We start from the raw sequence: 16,114 nt of genomic DNA, 5'->3' as shown, positions 1-16,114 counted from the left end.
TTCTCTAGCGTCTAATATCGCGTTTCATTCTTTCGTCCGCAAACGTCGCTGTCTGGCGAACGATCGATTATCGAGAATAATTCACGTATCGTTGGTTTTAACTAGCAATGTCCAGTGAAAATACTGTTCGATCTTGGTGGATGAAAGAAGCCTAAAGACAGTCGCTGAGAACGATTATGCGTGTATTACACCTGGTGAAATCTGACCGACTGCTTGTTTCGCGAGAATCGTTGGCCAAGGCTCGCCGCGCGGAATTTCCCAAACGTATTTTCCGTCACGTGAATTCATCCGAAATGTAATGCGGCCGTATGGAGAATTCGCGATGCTTTCCGCGCTTTTTTTCATCCGCCCGATAGTTTGTAGTTTATTTCGTTTCAATTGAAATTCCGCGCGGTGCTGCGAGCCCAACGCTCGCGGAATTTAAGCAGCAATAGGTACGAAATGTGCGGATGTAATTTTTTTTTTTGATTCCCGATAATCATCGATGGCTTTCCGTTCTGTTCCCCGCTGCTCTGTTTCTTCTCGCTCCCAGTCGCTCTCTCCTTTCCCCAATTTTTCTCGTTATTGAAACTGATGAGCATAAACCTGGAATTCAATGCGCGGGTGTGCCCATTACTGTTCGAATCAACCGTACCGCCGCACACGTGAAACCGACGCAGCGAAATTGCAGACGAGCGAAATATCGGCGGATTCCTAACAAGTATGGACGATTAAAAGCATTAAAATCGCGTATTGACATTGATATTAATTATCGAAATTATAATTAACCTTTAACGTTCGGCTCAGTGAAGTTTCAAATGGCGTTCATTAAAACGTTGCTATTTTAATTAATACAGATCAGTTTTAATTAGTTGTTCGCTCGAACGGCTTCTTCAAAATGCCCCCGCGAAAGCGACAGGGAATATTGTAAATTATCGAAAAAAATTTGTACAGTGACTTACCTGTCGATCGAAACTTCAGAGCATTGTGACACATGGCACGTTTCAATCTGCTCGAGATAAATGACCACGGCTGGGTCGTTGGATTCGGGCGTATCGACATCCACCAAGCATGTTTATCGGTACCGAACTGCTGGCCCCATCGAACAGGATTAAAACCATGTTTCAGCAGTCAAAGGCCCCTTTTTTATTGGCTGAGCGGGCTGTACTTGATTTTTCTGAACGAAATTTTCCAATTAATCTCGTTCGTGGCTGCAAAGGCACCGCTGGTCGCGTCGTCGTAACCGACTGGACATCGTTTCTCAACTCGAAGGAACTCGAGTGGCTCAAGGGAAACGTAAAGGGACGATACGGCGTCGAAATATTGTCCTTTGGAAATTATCGCGTCGTCGACCCTCCGTTATTGGCGCACCGAGTTCCCTTTAATTTGGCGAAGGTCGGAGGAAAATTTTAATTATTCCGCTTGTCGGACAGCGGTCGGAATAATGTGCGTGTTAACGCTGGTAATCGAGTTATAGTCGAATTCTTGGTACTGCTGTTCGTTCGAGGGGTGGTTTCCTCAGGCAGACTGAAAGTAATTAGAGAATTCAATTTCTGGTATGAATCATAATACATTGATGATGAGAGAAATACCGGCGTAATATTTCATTTATCGTATATTTTAATTGAACCGTATATCGGGAATTCTTAGTTGCCATATTTTCAAATGAATTTACTTTCACGATCAGGACGCATTGTACCGTTCATGTTTAATTAAAATTTATTCGATAATACGAATTCAACATAATTTCGAAAGTAATAAAGCATACTATTGGCTATACACAAAAACGAATTTTATTAATCACAACAATTTAAAGTTTCACGAAATTATTTCTACAGAAATTTCAGATTTACAAGACAATTTCAGTATTACAAGACAGGATGATATCTCCAGAAACTTTCTATCTCTCCCTCCCTTTCCCTCTCTTTATCTATATTACAATTAAAAAAAGTAAAGATCGATAGATGGTCCTTGGCACGTCTACCACCGCTGTAGGTGGCGCCGTGCTAACCAACCGGAAATGGACGAGTCGCATTCGAGACTACCCTCGCACGTGGCTGCTCCGCCGCGGACCGCGCGGTGCACGCGTTTCCCTCTAATTAAACGCAAGAACGTTTCTGCGGTCGGTAATTAAATTGTCCCCCGTACGTCCGCGCCGATCGGTCACAAAGACACGATCTCTGACATGAATAATGCAGAACGTCCCGCGGCGTGCGGTTTTAATGGAGCAGCTTTTAATTCGTCCTTTAATAAGAAGGGACTCTCGCGACGTTTCGCGAGCAGGAAGACCACACGCGCCCCCCATTAATGCAACGGTCATTAATGCTACCGGCGTCGTCGTCTTATCCTACGATCTTGCATACGCCAGGGACGTAATTTATATCCGAGTGTCGAGGACGCGTTTAATGACGTGTAATCGAGTTCCGCGACGGACGCGGCCGGATTTCGTTGATTCCTCCTTTCGTCTTCGATCTCTCTCTCTCACTCACTCTCTCTCTCTCTTTCTGCCTGTAGGTCGAGCTTTCAGCTGCGCTGACGCGCTATGAAAATTTGATGACGCCTTGAGGGATGCTCCTGGATAATGCTACGTGTAGAAATGGTAATGCACGGGAAAGATACCAGTATGAGATTGCTGAGATTGCTTGGCTTAAGATCTGGGTTAGCGATGCGAGGTGTGCGTTTTATGGGCGAAGGGTTTCGATAACATTAAAGGGCAATAACTAGATACTAATCTTATTGTTATTTCAGGTGGAGCAACATCGCAGGAGTAATGAGACCCACAAGATAGCGTAAAATTAATACGTTTTGATATAAACTGATTTTTTAAATCTGTATTTTAATAAGGACACACTATTTGCAGATGCGTGCAGCCAAGGACGCGGATATTAAAGCGGGCGTTGTTATCAAATGCAAATACAAATGCAAAACCTCATCGTTCCATCTTCCGTTCCTGAATGTTGTGATTACGATTATTCTAAATATGTAAAATGAATCGCTGCTATGCAAATCTTCGGCTAAGAAGAAAGAGAGGAGGAGTGATTTCCGCTTTCTTGAAAGCAAGACAGTCGAGGACGTCGGTGCCAAATGGGTCGTCCCTGTTTTTAACCATTTATGGGGTCAGTTGAGTAGAAAATATCCGTATGCTAGGGATGACAGTTTCCTGTTCGAAACTAGGACGCTATGATCTGCAAGATTTCTTTACAGCTCCAACAGGACGCGACATTGTACCAGTAGGTATCCTGCGCATAAACGTTTCCAAAAGGGTGCAACTCTTTCTCGCCTCGACGCTAATTCTCGTCACAAGTAGTCAAGAGACCTTCTGCTCGTTATCGACGAGGTTCGCGACAGTACAGTTTCAGCGGCGCGAAATTTCTAGCTAATCAGGGATCACCGAAATTTCGTAAGGACCGGCTCGTAATTTTTTCAATTCCCATGGGCGATTTTCTTTATCCGGGAAACGTCGGAATGTTGCGCGGTACCGGCACGTCTCTCAAGTCTACCGGGGAATCGCTGCATATTTTAACGAGATGTCTTCCACGTGAAACGCCATACGACTCGCGTATTTAATTATTTATTAGCCGGGAGTACTTTTACCTTTGAAGTCGGGCCGCGAGCTGAATACGGTCCGTGTATGCCAGATGTTCGGAGACTTTCCTGCTTATATTTTGTGGCCGTGCAGGAAGCGCATGGAAATGTACAATAAACATGAGTTCACGGAACACCGTGACACTTTCCGGCCCATAATAGGTTCTTATCGTTACTTATATATTAGAGGCTGAACGATCGTCGCGACCAGTTACGTTGCCGATGTTATACACTGATTTTTATATTGCCGTTCACGGTTGAATAAAAGATTCAAGGGACCTGAATTGTAACTACATTATCGATTGCACGATCGAGCTCCCGAGGAGAAATAAGTTATTCGAGTTATTAAATTTGCATGAAACAGGGTCTCGTACAGTCGTCATATTTTCAATCGATAATGCGTTTAGTCGTTTTGCGTTGGCTGTTTTTCAAAGCTGTCACTCGGAATAGCTCCCGATTCAATTATAGATAGGCGATGAAAAAAGAAAAAAAAGAAAACCGAGCAGAGAGAGTCTGAGAGAGAGAGAGAGGGAATGAACGTGTCTTTCGTCTGAAACGTCTGGCGACTGCCCAATTTTCAGTCACCAAGTTCCAACAGCGCGTCGCCAATCCGATTGAGACCAATCAGAGGTCAGAATTTTTCCCTCTCGTTCCCTCTTTTCCTCCCTCTATTTTTCCCTCCCCCTCGCTTTTTTTTTCATCCCCGACTGAAGGGCAAATCCACTGAAATTGCGTCGTCGAATAACGCGAAATATAATGCCGGATAATAGACGACGGCGTGTCTCGCTGAGGTCGGATAAAACGTGATCCCTCGCCGGGACATTTTGATTTTGCGCGCGGCAGATTTATTTGGTAAAAGCTCTCGCGAGTGGCCGCTGATCGTGGATCTCGCGGAGATCGCGGTCGTTCGAATCAATATTCTCGTCCCCACCGCTATTGTTGCCGGTCGGCCCGCGTTCACCGATACAATATCACCGATCAAGCAGCTGTTTTTAATTGAAAAATGATAGGCGGCGTCCCTTTGTTCCGCCGTGGAAACGGACACGCGGGGCTGATTTCTGGCGACCCGCGAAATCGCCCGGAGAGTAAACATCGATCAACCGTAACAATCGGTCCGCGGCACTTTTCGAGCCATCGATAGTCTCGCGCGTAGCTCATCTCATCAATCTATCGGCTGCTCGTTGATTTCGAATGCCCGAGTGACCGTGAAACACTTCGATGTGCATTGAGAAGGAACGCGATCAAAGGATTTCATCGATCGTGCCGGGGCAAATTGAATGGAAGCACTGTCTGCGCGTGAAACGCCCGCCACGCGTTACCGCCATGCGGGAAATGGCAAAGATCGATTTTTTCGAATAACTATTCTCACTGCGAATAGTTCTGACAACTGCGTACAATCGATTGTACCGTACTTGATATTAATCGCGCTTTCGTGTATCAACGAGAGGAATTCTAAGGAGCTCATCGTTCATAGAAACCGAGCAAAAAACAACCTACTTAGAAGATACATCATCGTCGCGACGAACAGCGATATCAGACACAATGGTATCAGGATTCGCGAGAAAGACGTAGTTCATCACGATCTTACAATGTAATTCGAGAACTATTACATCCACGCTCGTAGCTACGGCAAACGCTCCACTGGTTTTCCCCCGATCATTTCCCACACCACGAGCCATGCTCCCGCGAGTGGAACGCTCCCCGATGTTCGCAGCGCCGGAGCGTAGCTCCGTCGATGACTTTGCGCTTCCACTTCACGCAGGATCCAGCTCGAACAGTAATTAACTCGCTACAGGGTATTCGAGTTCGGTAGGGGAACGTTAGGGGTGGTAGTGAGTTATCGTTGCGTAACGTCAATTATCCTTAAGAGGATTAACGTCAACCAAGTCGCTAAGGAAGCCATGGTAAACCGGTCAGGCTTCTCGCGAACCGTATAATGACGTCCCTGAAATCGGTATCGCAGGAATTCGATAGCGTGCTGCAGCGATTCTACGTCAGAAACCGCAGGGAACAGTCGTCGGAAGATCAGCTGATTCCCCGAGAGGCTTCCCAGCAGCGCAGTTAAAGGTACCCCTTTCCTGCTATTATAGTTCCACCCCTAACTTACACAGCCCAGGTTCTTCGACCTCCTCCGCCGCCTCCCCCCGTCGCTACCATCCCCTACGTTCACCCAACAGCCCTATTCCCATCCCGCGCTGTTCCACCGTGCCATGCACGCCACTCGCCTGAAATTTACCGTCTGGCAGATTGCGGGAAACAAACGGTTCCTCTGCTCGCTTCCAAGACTACACTTGGACCCCGATTCAACGGCGAGCTAACGGCCAGGCGTTTTTCGGGAAGAAGCGGCGTCGTTGCCTCGCGATATGGCCGCCGGTAGATATAGAAAAGACACTTACGGCCGGATAAAACCACTGGCTCGCGGGTACAGAGTGGAGCAGCTCGATAAAAGGGCCGACTGTTTGATAAAACATCGTTTCATGAGTTTCGAAGTTGGCCAACGGGAATACCACCGCCGCCCCTCTCTCCCCTACTCGACTACGGAATAACATTTGGATTTTCCATTAAAAATACTCCGTTCATTTGCGAGAGATCGAAGGGCAGCGTAAACGCGCCGGTGGAGGTAAACGGAACCGTGATATTATGCGGAACTGGGGGTGTTTCTATTATTCTCCGCGAAACCATTACTGCGGTGCTCCGCTGTCGGAGTAGTGGAAATTTATGCTCGAAATTTCGCTCGCTTTTTATCGAAACAGCCGTTGTTTCACCCTTTCGTACCTGGCCAGCGACGAAACGATCGAGGATACCTCGCCCCCACGCTCTTTCTCGATCGAGATCGAACGTGGGAGAAGCGGAAGGCGAGCCGCAGTCGATCAAATCCTGTCGGATATCGTTGACAATAGGCCACGCCGGAAAGGAAACGAGTATTGCGTCGGTAAACTCTTATTACTCAATCTGTTCCGGAGATAGACGGAACGAGCGCCTCGTCCGTTGACTTCCGGCGGCTATCGCGCGCAAGGAAAGCTGGTCGTTGCCTCCGAGACATGAAAGCGGAACGTACGGCGAACGAGATCGTTGAAAAGCGGATAGAAGGTAGCCGAGGTGGGTTTACATATCACGAGCGGGTCGAGTATTCACGGTCCCAGTAAAAATACGCCTAAAACTACGAACGCGCGCGCTTCCGTTTGCGGGGAGGAAGAAAACGAGGTACGCCAGGGAAATGGGATTCTTTTCTGCGAAGCTGTATACTCCTTGACGCGCATAATTTCGTCGTACTCTCGTGCAACGACGTTATCCACGAAATACGCTGTAAGCACGGGATAATAAAAATGCGGGAAACGAATGCAAATTGAAACGAAACATCGTCGGACAGACGATGCAACGAATCAACGTCAAAACCATGGTAATCTTTCCCTCGCTTCGTTCTGGTATCGCAACGGGGACGACTTCGAAACGGTCTCGCGGTGGATTCGTTCCGTGGAAACAGATTTGAACGGGATCGATGGCTCGAACCGACTCGTGGACAAGTGATAATCGATGGTCGTACATCGATTAGGTGTGAAAAGCCAGGGTCAAACGGACAAAGGGAGGGGGCGATGGAATGGGGCGCAGCGGGAAGTGGGAAGAAAGCTGGAAAGGATTTATCGAATTCGACGGGAATGTTGGGTTAAGATAAAGTCTCGGTTTTCCCGCACTCCTGCTCGCCAGGCACGGGACTTGTAAAGTTCGTGGAAACTAACTTGAAACGATAGACCCGACGCCTTGATGCGAGCGTCGACGAAGAAAAAGAATGCCAGTATCGCTGGATGAAAAATTGCTGCCAGGGTTAATGCTCTCGGTGTGACTGCGCGCGTTCGTTCTCGCGAGTCCGACACGAAGGTCGGCTTCCCCTCGATTTCTCGCGAGCAGAAAATTATTTTCGAAAACGGAACCAGCGCTAGCGGTGATACAAACGAGCACGTCGTTCGATGCTGGTTTCGAACGTCGGATCGTTGAAAATTGATTGTATAATTTGATCGTCGTCCATCTTCGACGGAGATACATTTATGCATGAGAAAAGAGGGAGTACTGTCCGCGGATAACTACTATTGAACGCTGGGTCTCAATCTCCCGCTCCTTAGAACCATTTCATCTTTTTATATTGGATTTCCCTTTATCTTCTCCCTTCCAAAGAGGGCTGCTGAGATATCTGATCCGATAAGAATTTTAACTTCAATCGGAGGAGTATTAAAGCATTCGCTTATCCGATCCCGGCGCGGAACTTCCGAAAAAGTTCTCTGCCCAACCGGGACTCATGGTTCCCCCGCACGGTTATCGTCATTTAATATTCCTCGTTGAATAAAGTCGAACATTTACAGTAAAAACGGATCCACTACTGTCCACAAGCTAGTACGTCAAAATCGATTTTTACTTTTTAAAGTAAAAATTTTTACTTTACGTTTTATAAAAAATATTATTTAACGTTGTGTCCCTTGAATAGTGCCTGGAGAAGATGGTTCTGATTTGAAATAGCATAATTACCGAGTTCTAACGCGAATCCGTCGAGCTTCAGGCTTTGATACTTCGGAGATTAATCAATTTCTCGGGAACGCGCTTTCCAGGCCCGATAGAGGATCATCCGAGGGTAATAACGCATTTAGTTGTACCTACCGGTGTATTGTTTTCCGATAGGCAATCAGAACGCGAACGATTCGCGCGGACTTGACTATCAATTCGTCCAATTACGGACTAATTACTCTGTCTTGCTCGTTAATCTGGCGCCGCGAAAGCCTTCGAAAGCTGGCGTACGCGTACCCGCGTCGGTGCGCTCGCGACCAGCGTGTAATTGGTACGTAGGGGACTATTTTTCATCGAACGAAGCTTAAAATCAACGATGCGACGCGATGCGACGCGACGCGACGCGCACGCGGATATATCGGGCTTTAAAGCTTGCCGGGCGTTCGAAGCTTCCGCTCGAGCATCTTGCATGCGCGGCCGTCGCGTCGTCGGGCGATAAAAATGAGGCATGCACAAGCCAAGGAGCGAGGTATTATTTTTACACCTGCAATCCATAGATAACTCGCGACCAAGAGGTTTCCCGGTAAATTTAAGAGCTTATTAACTTTATATTATTTTTCCAGTTCACATTGCGCGCTGGCACCCTCGCCACTCCATCACGGAAATGGAAGTTGCATTATGCGACGGTATTTATGACTCGCCGTTTCACCCGACTTTATTCGACTCGTTTTCTTTTTTTTTCTTTCCTCTCTCTCTCTCTCTCTCTCTCTCTCTCTCTCTCTTTCTCTCTTTCTCTCTTTCCGCTACCTCTTCAGTTCTTTTTTCCGTTTTCCTCGCGACAGGTTGCATGCATAAAACACTTTACGATAGAACAAGCATATTTACGATCGAGTTAAGCAAAGTATTAGTGAGTAATTGGATGTTCAATTTTACCAGAGGATGTTTGCTTTTAACTTTCGTATGTTAATTGGATCTATTCTTGCCTGAAGGCATTTGACAGGTAACACTGTCTAGACTCAAATTTAAGATACTATAATGGTTGACTCATTTAATATTAAATTCGCGCAGAATTCTGTTCATAATTTAGTGCTCGGTACGCTCGGATAGTGCATAATGAAATAGGTTCGACGAGAAAATATTAGAAACGACGCATCGATCTATTATTGCTGCGCGTTATAATCGCAATGCGATAGCATTGTTTAATAGCAAAATTCGATATCGTTCCGTTGAAACGCGGTGATCCGATGATTTTATTGCGACAACGATCGGGCACTCTTCGTCCCGATTAAAGTGATCGCGAAATGACAGAGCGTATCCGTAACGTTGTTCAACAGAAATATATTGTTGCAAACAACGCCGGTCGGATGATAATCTGACGCGTGAAACCGCAGGGGACGCACGCTTGTCAAGCTGACTCTACGGTTTCGCGTAATTTCGCATTAACTTCTATCGTAATTCGTCTATCAACTTGGGGGAAGTTCCCGTGTTACGGAAGAGAGATAAGGGGTGCTGTCACTCGGGAGGAATACGAAGGAAGGAATCTTACGAACCTACAGGCGAATAACTATGTCCTCCTTCGTCTCTTGTCAGTCGTTTATGCGAGCACCGCGGCGAGTAATTGTCCTCCTCAAGCGCAGCCACGTCAAATTTATCGTATGCAATTTCAAACGATCATTTGTTATTCCCGTATCGTTATAACATACCGCTATTTTTTCCCTTCGCATATATATATATATATATATATATATATATACATGCTCACGCTACTGCTAATTTACATTGCAAATTTATTCGTTCGATTTGCCAAGTAATTAAATTAAGAAGGCGCGCGGCTGTTTTTCTACAATCCCAGCGTGTATCGATAATAGAAAGCCTGGGAACGCCGGCACGTGCAATATTCGGTCGAATTATTACAACGCATAGTATTTCATCAAGCTCGTTACCTTTCAATTTACTCTCGTAATTAATGAAATCGCACCGGCGCCATTCTGCGGCTTCGGACCAATTGACGCAACGGCATATATATCCGATCTAAATGCACGCCAGTCACGTCTGCGACTAATTTGCTTTACTACTTGTATAATACGTCCAAACAATTATTGTCCCGGTGAAGTAACCGCGGAAACTGAATTTCAGACGGACCGGAAAGTATATCGCAATCCCCGCGTCGAACGTGTCCCGCCGCGAACTGGCTGGAAGTGTCCATAGATTTTGGCTGGCGGAATCAATTAAACGCGAAACTAATAACGCTCGCGCGCCTCTAATTAGTGGTATTCGGGCATGAAGCGAGGCAGCGATTCTAAACCGGCCCTCGTCTTCCTAATAGGACGAGCGCTTATTAATTCGACTCGAAAACAACCGCGCAACGAGTCGGTTAAAAAATGTTCTAGTCTGGATCCAATGGCTATCGCGGAGCATCGCGACCCACTTTCGTCCACGAATGCTCGTTCAGAATCCCTGATAAATATCCGGATTTAGCCGCGCGGTTGTAATTAACAGATTTCAACAGTTTCAAAACGAGAGAGTAAAAAAATTCACTGGCGAGGAACTAATTATCACGTTCTCGTCGCTCTTGGCGCGGTACGCGTTGGAGTTTCGATGAAATTTCTTCTCTGTCGACGGAAGATGGTTCAGTCAAATGATAATTCCGCGATGATGTTCGTACACTGACTAATTGGACGCATAATACACGGAACAGAGAACGTGTAATGGAATGTACGGAGAAATTCGATGGATAAAATACAACGAGGTGTAGAGGGCGGAGGGGCGGAGCTAGGATTCAAGGATTCACCCGCAGGATCTCCTCGTAGAGCTTTACTGCCATGGTGTTCCAGTAATAGGCCAATAAGCGGACAAAGTTAAAATCGTCGCGTTGGCGTACCAACGAAGTCGCGACTCGGACTGAAAGTTTATTCAGCATCCCGTTTAGACTAATGAAATTCCGTGGTTACACTCGAACGATACCGACAATCTGGAGAGCTTGTTAAAAAAATAAGCCAAGTCCATGTTAATTAAAGTTTCACGCGTATAAGAAGCAACGTGAAGGACAGAAAGAGAGAGAGAGAGGGGTGGGGAGGGAAAGGGTGAGGATTTAAACTGTAAGCCTTTTGTCGAAGTGAAGGGAAGGAGAATTTAATTTCGCGGACAAGCAGAGCGGCGGTCGAATGAAAAGCGCGCCACATCTTTCCCTGCGTTCGCGTTGGCGCGGGCTCGGGTCGCGGGGCCAGACATTTAGCCGACCGTTTCACCAGGAATTGGACCGTAATTTATTGTACAGCCTGCGCAATTAAGCGCTTTCGAACGCGCAATTATTTGGCAGATTTACCGCGCGCCCCACCCGCCCGTTGCGTCTTTGAGCTACGTTTCTTCCAACGAAGATGAATGCTCTGTCGTACCCCCTGAAATTAATTGTTTCGGGTTATTACGATAGGTGGAATGTCTTGTTCTTTCGCCCCCACAGACGATATGAACCGCAAAAGAACTGACCCGTGTTATCTAATATCTGTTTCTTCAATTGAAATAAAAAAAAACCTTAAACTCATTACGATCTCGCGATAATTGGCAATTTTGCTTGACATCGAAAGACAGAAAATGCTTGATTCATTTAAATTTACATTTCCACCGGCTTTAGTACACTTTCAAAGACGTTACATTTATATATTTCCCACCTTTCATCAATGGCGAAATGGTTCGTTAATTGTTTTCGGTGAAACGAGATAGAAATTGCAAAGGTTTTATAAATAATGCAGGCGAATGCTGCTTTCAAAGGAACGGCGACCCTTAACCGACGACAGCAGGAAATTAAAAATTAATGTTTCATTCCGGTAGACTTCTCGTTGAATCTCGTGACTCGCCAACTTTCTTCGTCCCGTACACTAACCCTGTTCATGGACACCTTGATTCATAAAAAACAAGAACGAACGAAAAAATATGCAACAGTCGTACAAGAGTAAAATAAAACCTATCCTCGCGACGATTGACATCTTCTCAACTTTCAAAGACTTTCTTTATCCAAAAGTTTCCAGGGCAAGGGGGATGAAACGGCCAATGTCTTAAGTATCGCGATGTGAAAGGCGCGATAAGAAAGGGGAGCGGTGAAATTGGTGGAATGCTGGCCCAGAACGCGGACGTAGGGGCAGGGAGCAGAGGCGAATCAGCAACGAACGTTAGAAATTTACTAATGGAACGGACACGCGGAAGGAAAGGAACGGGGGGAAACGAACCGTGGGGAAACGGGGGTTGAGAAAAACTGCGGGGGAGTGGGCGCGCGGTAGAAAAGAAGGCTGAAGCGAGGTAAGAGGGCCATGGTTCAGGGACGATAAAACAGCGGAGGTTGTTGGTCGGGTGTACACCCTTTCCTCGAGTTTCTCCGCAGCTCGGTGCAGGATGCAGAGCGCGATGCGGACGGGCAGGTAGGGTGGTTACGGTGCAACGAGCGGCCCTCGTATTATAGTGCACCGTTAGTGACGGCACTTACCGTGTAGCCTTCTCCTCTCTGTTCTCCTCGCTCTCCGCGCGGATGGCTTCCACGGCTCTGAATTTTCGGGTTCACGTTTACCTTCGTTCCTGCGTCACGAGTAATTGTCGCGGACGAGGCGCGCGCGATCGAAGCTCGCGTGCACACGCGCGCGTGTACACCCTGCTCGACCAAATAGAACACCGGCTCGCGTCACGGTTTTCAACCGTTTCAACCGATGCCGGTTAGTAATTACTCTGGTCGGGCTGCGATACAAACAAACGCGCGCACACATGTGCGCGCGCGCGAGGATTAAATCGTCGTTCTGGCTTCGCCAATTGCGGGCTACCTCGTGTTTCCCTTCGATGTTCCTTCTGTGCGACACGATAGCTGCGAGATCGCGGTCGGACGACATTGTTCCCTTCCGGCTGCTCCCTTTTATACTTCGCGCTTTTCAGAGTTCCGACGCGCCCTTTTGCTGCGGACAGGATTTGTTGTGGACATCCGGGGAAATTCATGGCGGATCGTCGCTACCCAGAGAAGAGACGAACATTCGAAGAACGAGCTAGACATTTTCAGTATTACATGGCACAAGTATGGAGGGATGAATTAGACGGATTAGAGTAGTTCCTTGGAAACGAGTATAGGCCCTTGATGGAAATTGCGGCACGCTGGAAGTTCAGCTGTATGTTTTCGAGTTACGCGCAAAGAAACATGACTAGTTTACCAGACGATATTAACGCGTCGCTCCTCGGCAATGGCATTACGAGAGTTTCCAGAAATGCTTGCGTTACACAGGAAACAAGAAGCGGGGAAGACCTTGTTACGCGGCGAAATCAGAAAGGTGGGATTGTTCCCTTTTAAATTACCGCGATGGAAAGGCTTTTCGATAACTGGGAGGGAAATTCCGTAAGGAGCGACGAGAACGGCGAACGCGAAAAGGCGGAACTTAAGAAGTCGTCGTAAAGCTGCCAATTGTAAACACGCAGCGCATGCATTCCGCTAGTTACAGTCAGGGGTTGCCTCTCTCGTCGAGCGAAAGAGGGAATAAACGAAATAACCTCGGTGCAGGAAATACGAGTCGCGGAAAATTCCTCGAACCGTGGCCCAGCATTGAGACGTTACGTCATTCCGGTTTATCGCGTACAATGACGCAGCTGGGAAAATACATTGCGACGCGAATGACGCGATTGAACGTAACTGCGGTCGGTGAGGACGCGCGCGCACCCGATTTACCCCCTATTCAACCCTGCGTATACTTGTTGAAGACTCGAATCCGGGGGAGGAAAGTTTACGCGATACAACGACGACGACGGCGACGACAACGATGGCGGCGGTGAAAATTTAACGAGATAAATCGAACGTAACGGTCCGTATGAAAATATTCAAGCTGTAACTCCGGAACGTTTAAAAGTTTCCCCGTGGCCGCGGTTTCGCGTTTGCGTGTGTTTCCAATCCTCAAAGCCGGCGACGGCGAAAAAACGTGGAAAATAGAAAAACGAATCGAAGGTTGAAGGTTGTTTTTTCTACCCCGTCCTTTTTCTCCCTCGCTTTGCGCGGATATTTTTTCCGCCATGAACCTCGTCGACGGCCGTTTACTTGGCATCGCAACGGCGGAAAATGCGAAACACATAATTTTTTTCCTTGACAAGACCCGCCGCCGCTGTAGCGCGTCACCGCTGACGGTTAGAATTGGGTCAGCCCCGCGACGGGGCTGCACGCAGCGGGTTCGATGAAAGGTTCGAGCGAGCGAATGTAGTGAACGAAATAAAGGGTCTCAAAAAGAACGGGGAAGCACGGCCGAGCGATGAAAAATTCACTAAGAGTCGCTTTCGGAAATATACCCCTCCGATTTCTTTTCCGGGTGAATTACGGGCTGGAAAAATTCGCGTTACGATCGACCGTAAAGCGGGGCGAATTTTTTTGTTACCCGGCCGCGGCGCAGGAATAAAAAGGAAGGGGAAAAAGACGGCGATATGTCAGCGAAACGCAGTCGCATTAGATTATGGTAAATCTTTCAAGGATATTCCGCAGCCTTTATTTTACGGATTCCATCAGAATTTTTTAAAATCTCCTCCCTCGTCTCGTCTTTTTAATCCCTCGAAAACGTTCGCGTCGTAAACGAAAAGGATTGGGTCGCTCGACGAGCCGGATCTTATATAAGATGGTAAAATATAAAGTTACGAAGAGAAAAGATTAACTCCCGCAATCTTTTTTACCACTCTACGTGACCGCCCTTCTGATTCTCTGAATTTTTTCTCTCGAAACTCGCGTTCCCCGCGACCGAATCCTAAAAATGTTTCGCGTATCGCCACGAACGGCGACGTATCGTTGAATTGTAAACGCGAACGCGCTCCGTCGACAATTGGATTTCTTTCACCCCCGGACGCGTGCATTTTTAACGCTGTTTGCCATTCTTCTCCTTAGCCGTCGTTCAGGAGTCGCGGATAGGGAGAGAGAGAGAGAGAAAAAAAAACTGGGACGGTTTTCAACGTAAAATGAAGTGTACAGGTATCTGAATACTTTGAGAGTAAAAGTCCCTCTGAACAGGTAGAGGGTCGGGAATAAAAGGCTTGAAAGGGCAGATGGATGCAGCGACGAGCTGCGAAGCTGCCTTGGGGGAGGAGCCGTATGTATACGCAGCTAGATGACTGCCACGAGAATCGACGCAGCGCGAGTAGACGAAACACGGCGAATGTCATCGTTTCCCGTGTAAAAAACGCGGCTGCTGCTCATTGGCCCGTCCACGCGGCAGGACTAATTTTCATTTTCGAGTCCTACGCGACTCGAAAATCTACTCCCTCGCAGCTCGAAAATGTTGCGCACCTTTTTTCGGCTCGCATTCATTTGTCCGAAAGTTTTCGTGGCTGCTCGATGCCAGCTGGCGTGCGCGCGCACGGTCGTTCGATTTTTCCGCAGATTGGTTTGAAAAAATAGAGTGGATATTTAAACGTTGAAAACACGGCGAGCATCGCGGGTACGAAAAAAAGGTAAAAAAAAAAGCACAGAAAAATTGTACAATAGCGTTATTCACGCTCCGCGGGTATTTCGTTTTCCCCTCCGTAGCTGTTAATAAAATTCCAAACACCTCTGGAAGTTCTGCGTAACCAACTGGATTATCGCGGAATTATTTCGTTTAATTCATTCGCTCGTGATTTAGTTTAATTTCATTTAACGGTGGCTGACGAAACGTTAACGCGATCATGATTTATGCAAAGCCGGCCGGATTGTCAGCCTATCCGGACGTGTGCGCGGCAGAACGTATGGAGTACTGAAACGGAATGCGAGATAAATAGTTATCACGGCCCCGCGCGGGGAGAAATGGAAAATGCAGTGGCCTCGTTCGGCCCGGATCGGTCGCTGGCTCGGCCAGGACAGCCTTCCTTCGATCGTTTCCGCCGTAATCGAGGAATTTTTCAATAGCACACTCGAATTCACGTTCCTCGTCATCGGAGGTCGTGCGGTTTCCGGCCGCGCGCCCTCGAAAATCATTGTAACAGTCAGCGATTCGCTACGCGCCGCGCCATTTATTACATTTATTTCCTGTTCGATGTCTGCCCCGTTATTGGAACTCTCCGGGAAACCGACATAAATGAAAGG

The 16,114-nt window shown here is 47.3% G+C and overlaps 1 protein-coding gene across 1 annotated transcript in view; it reads right to left on the bottom strand.

Annotated features, from left to right (window-relative positions):
- Olf413 (DBH like monooxygenase olf413) overlaps positions 1 to 16,114 on the bottom strand; it is a 225,155-nt gene that overhangs the window by 23,656 nt on the left and 185,385 nt on the right. The window lies entirely within an intron of this gene.

This window comes from Xylocopa sonorina, chromosome 7, assembly GCF_050948175.1.
Source record: "Xylocopa sonorina isolate GNS202 chromosome 7, iyXylSono1_principal, whole genome shotgun sequence".
Lineage (NCBI taxonomy): Eukaryota > Metazoa > Arthropoda > Insecta > Hymenoptera > Apidae > Xylocopa > Xylocopa sonorina.
The sequence above is the reverse complement of the archived record's forward strand: the minus strand, read 5'-3'. Positions and strand labels throughout refer to the sequence as shown.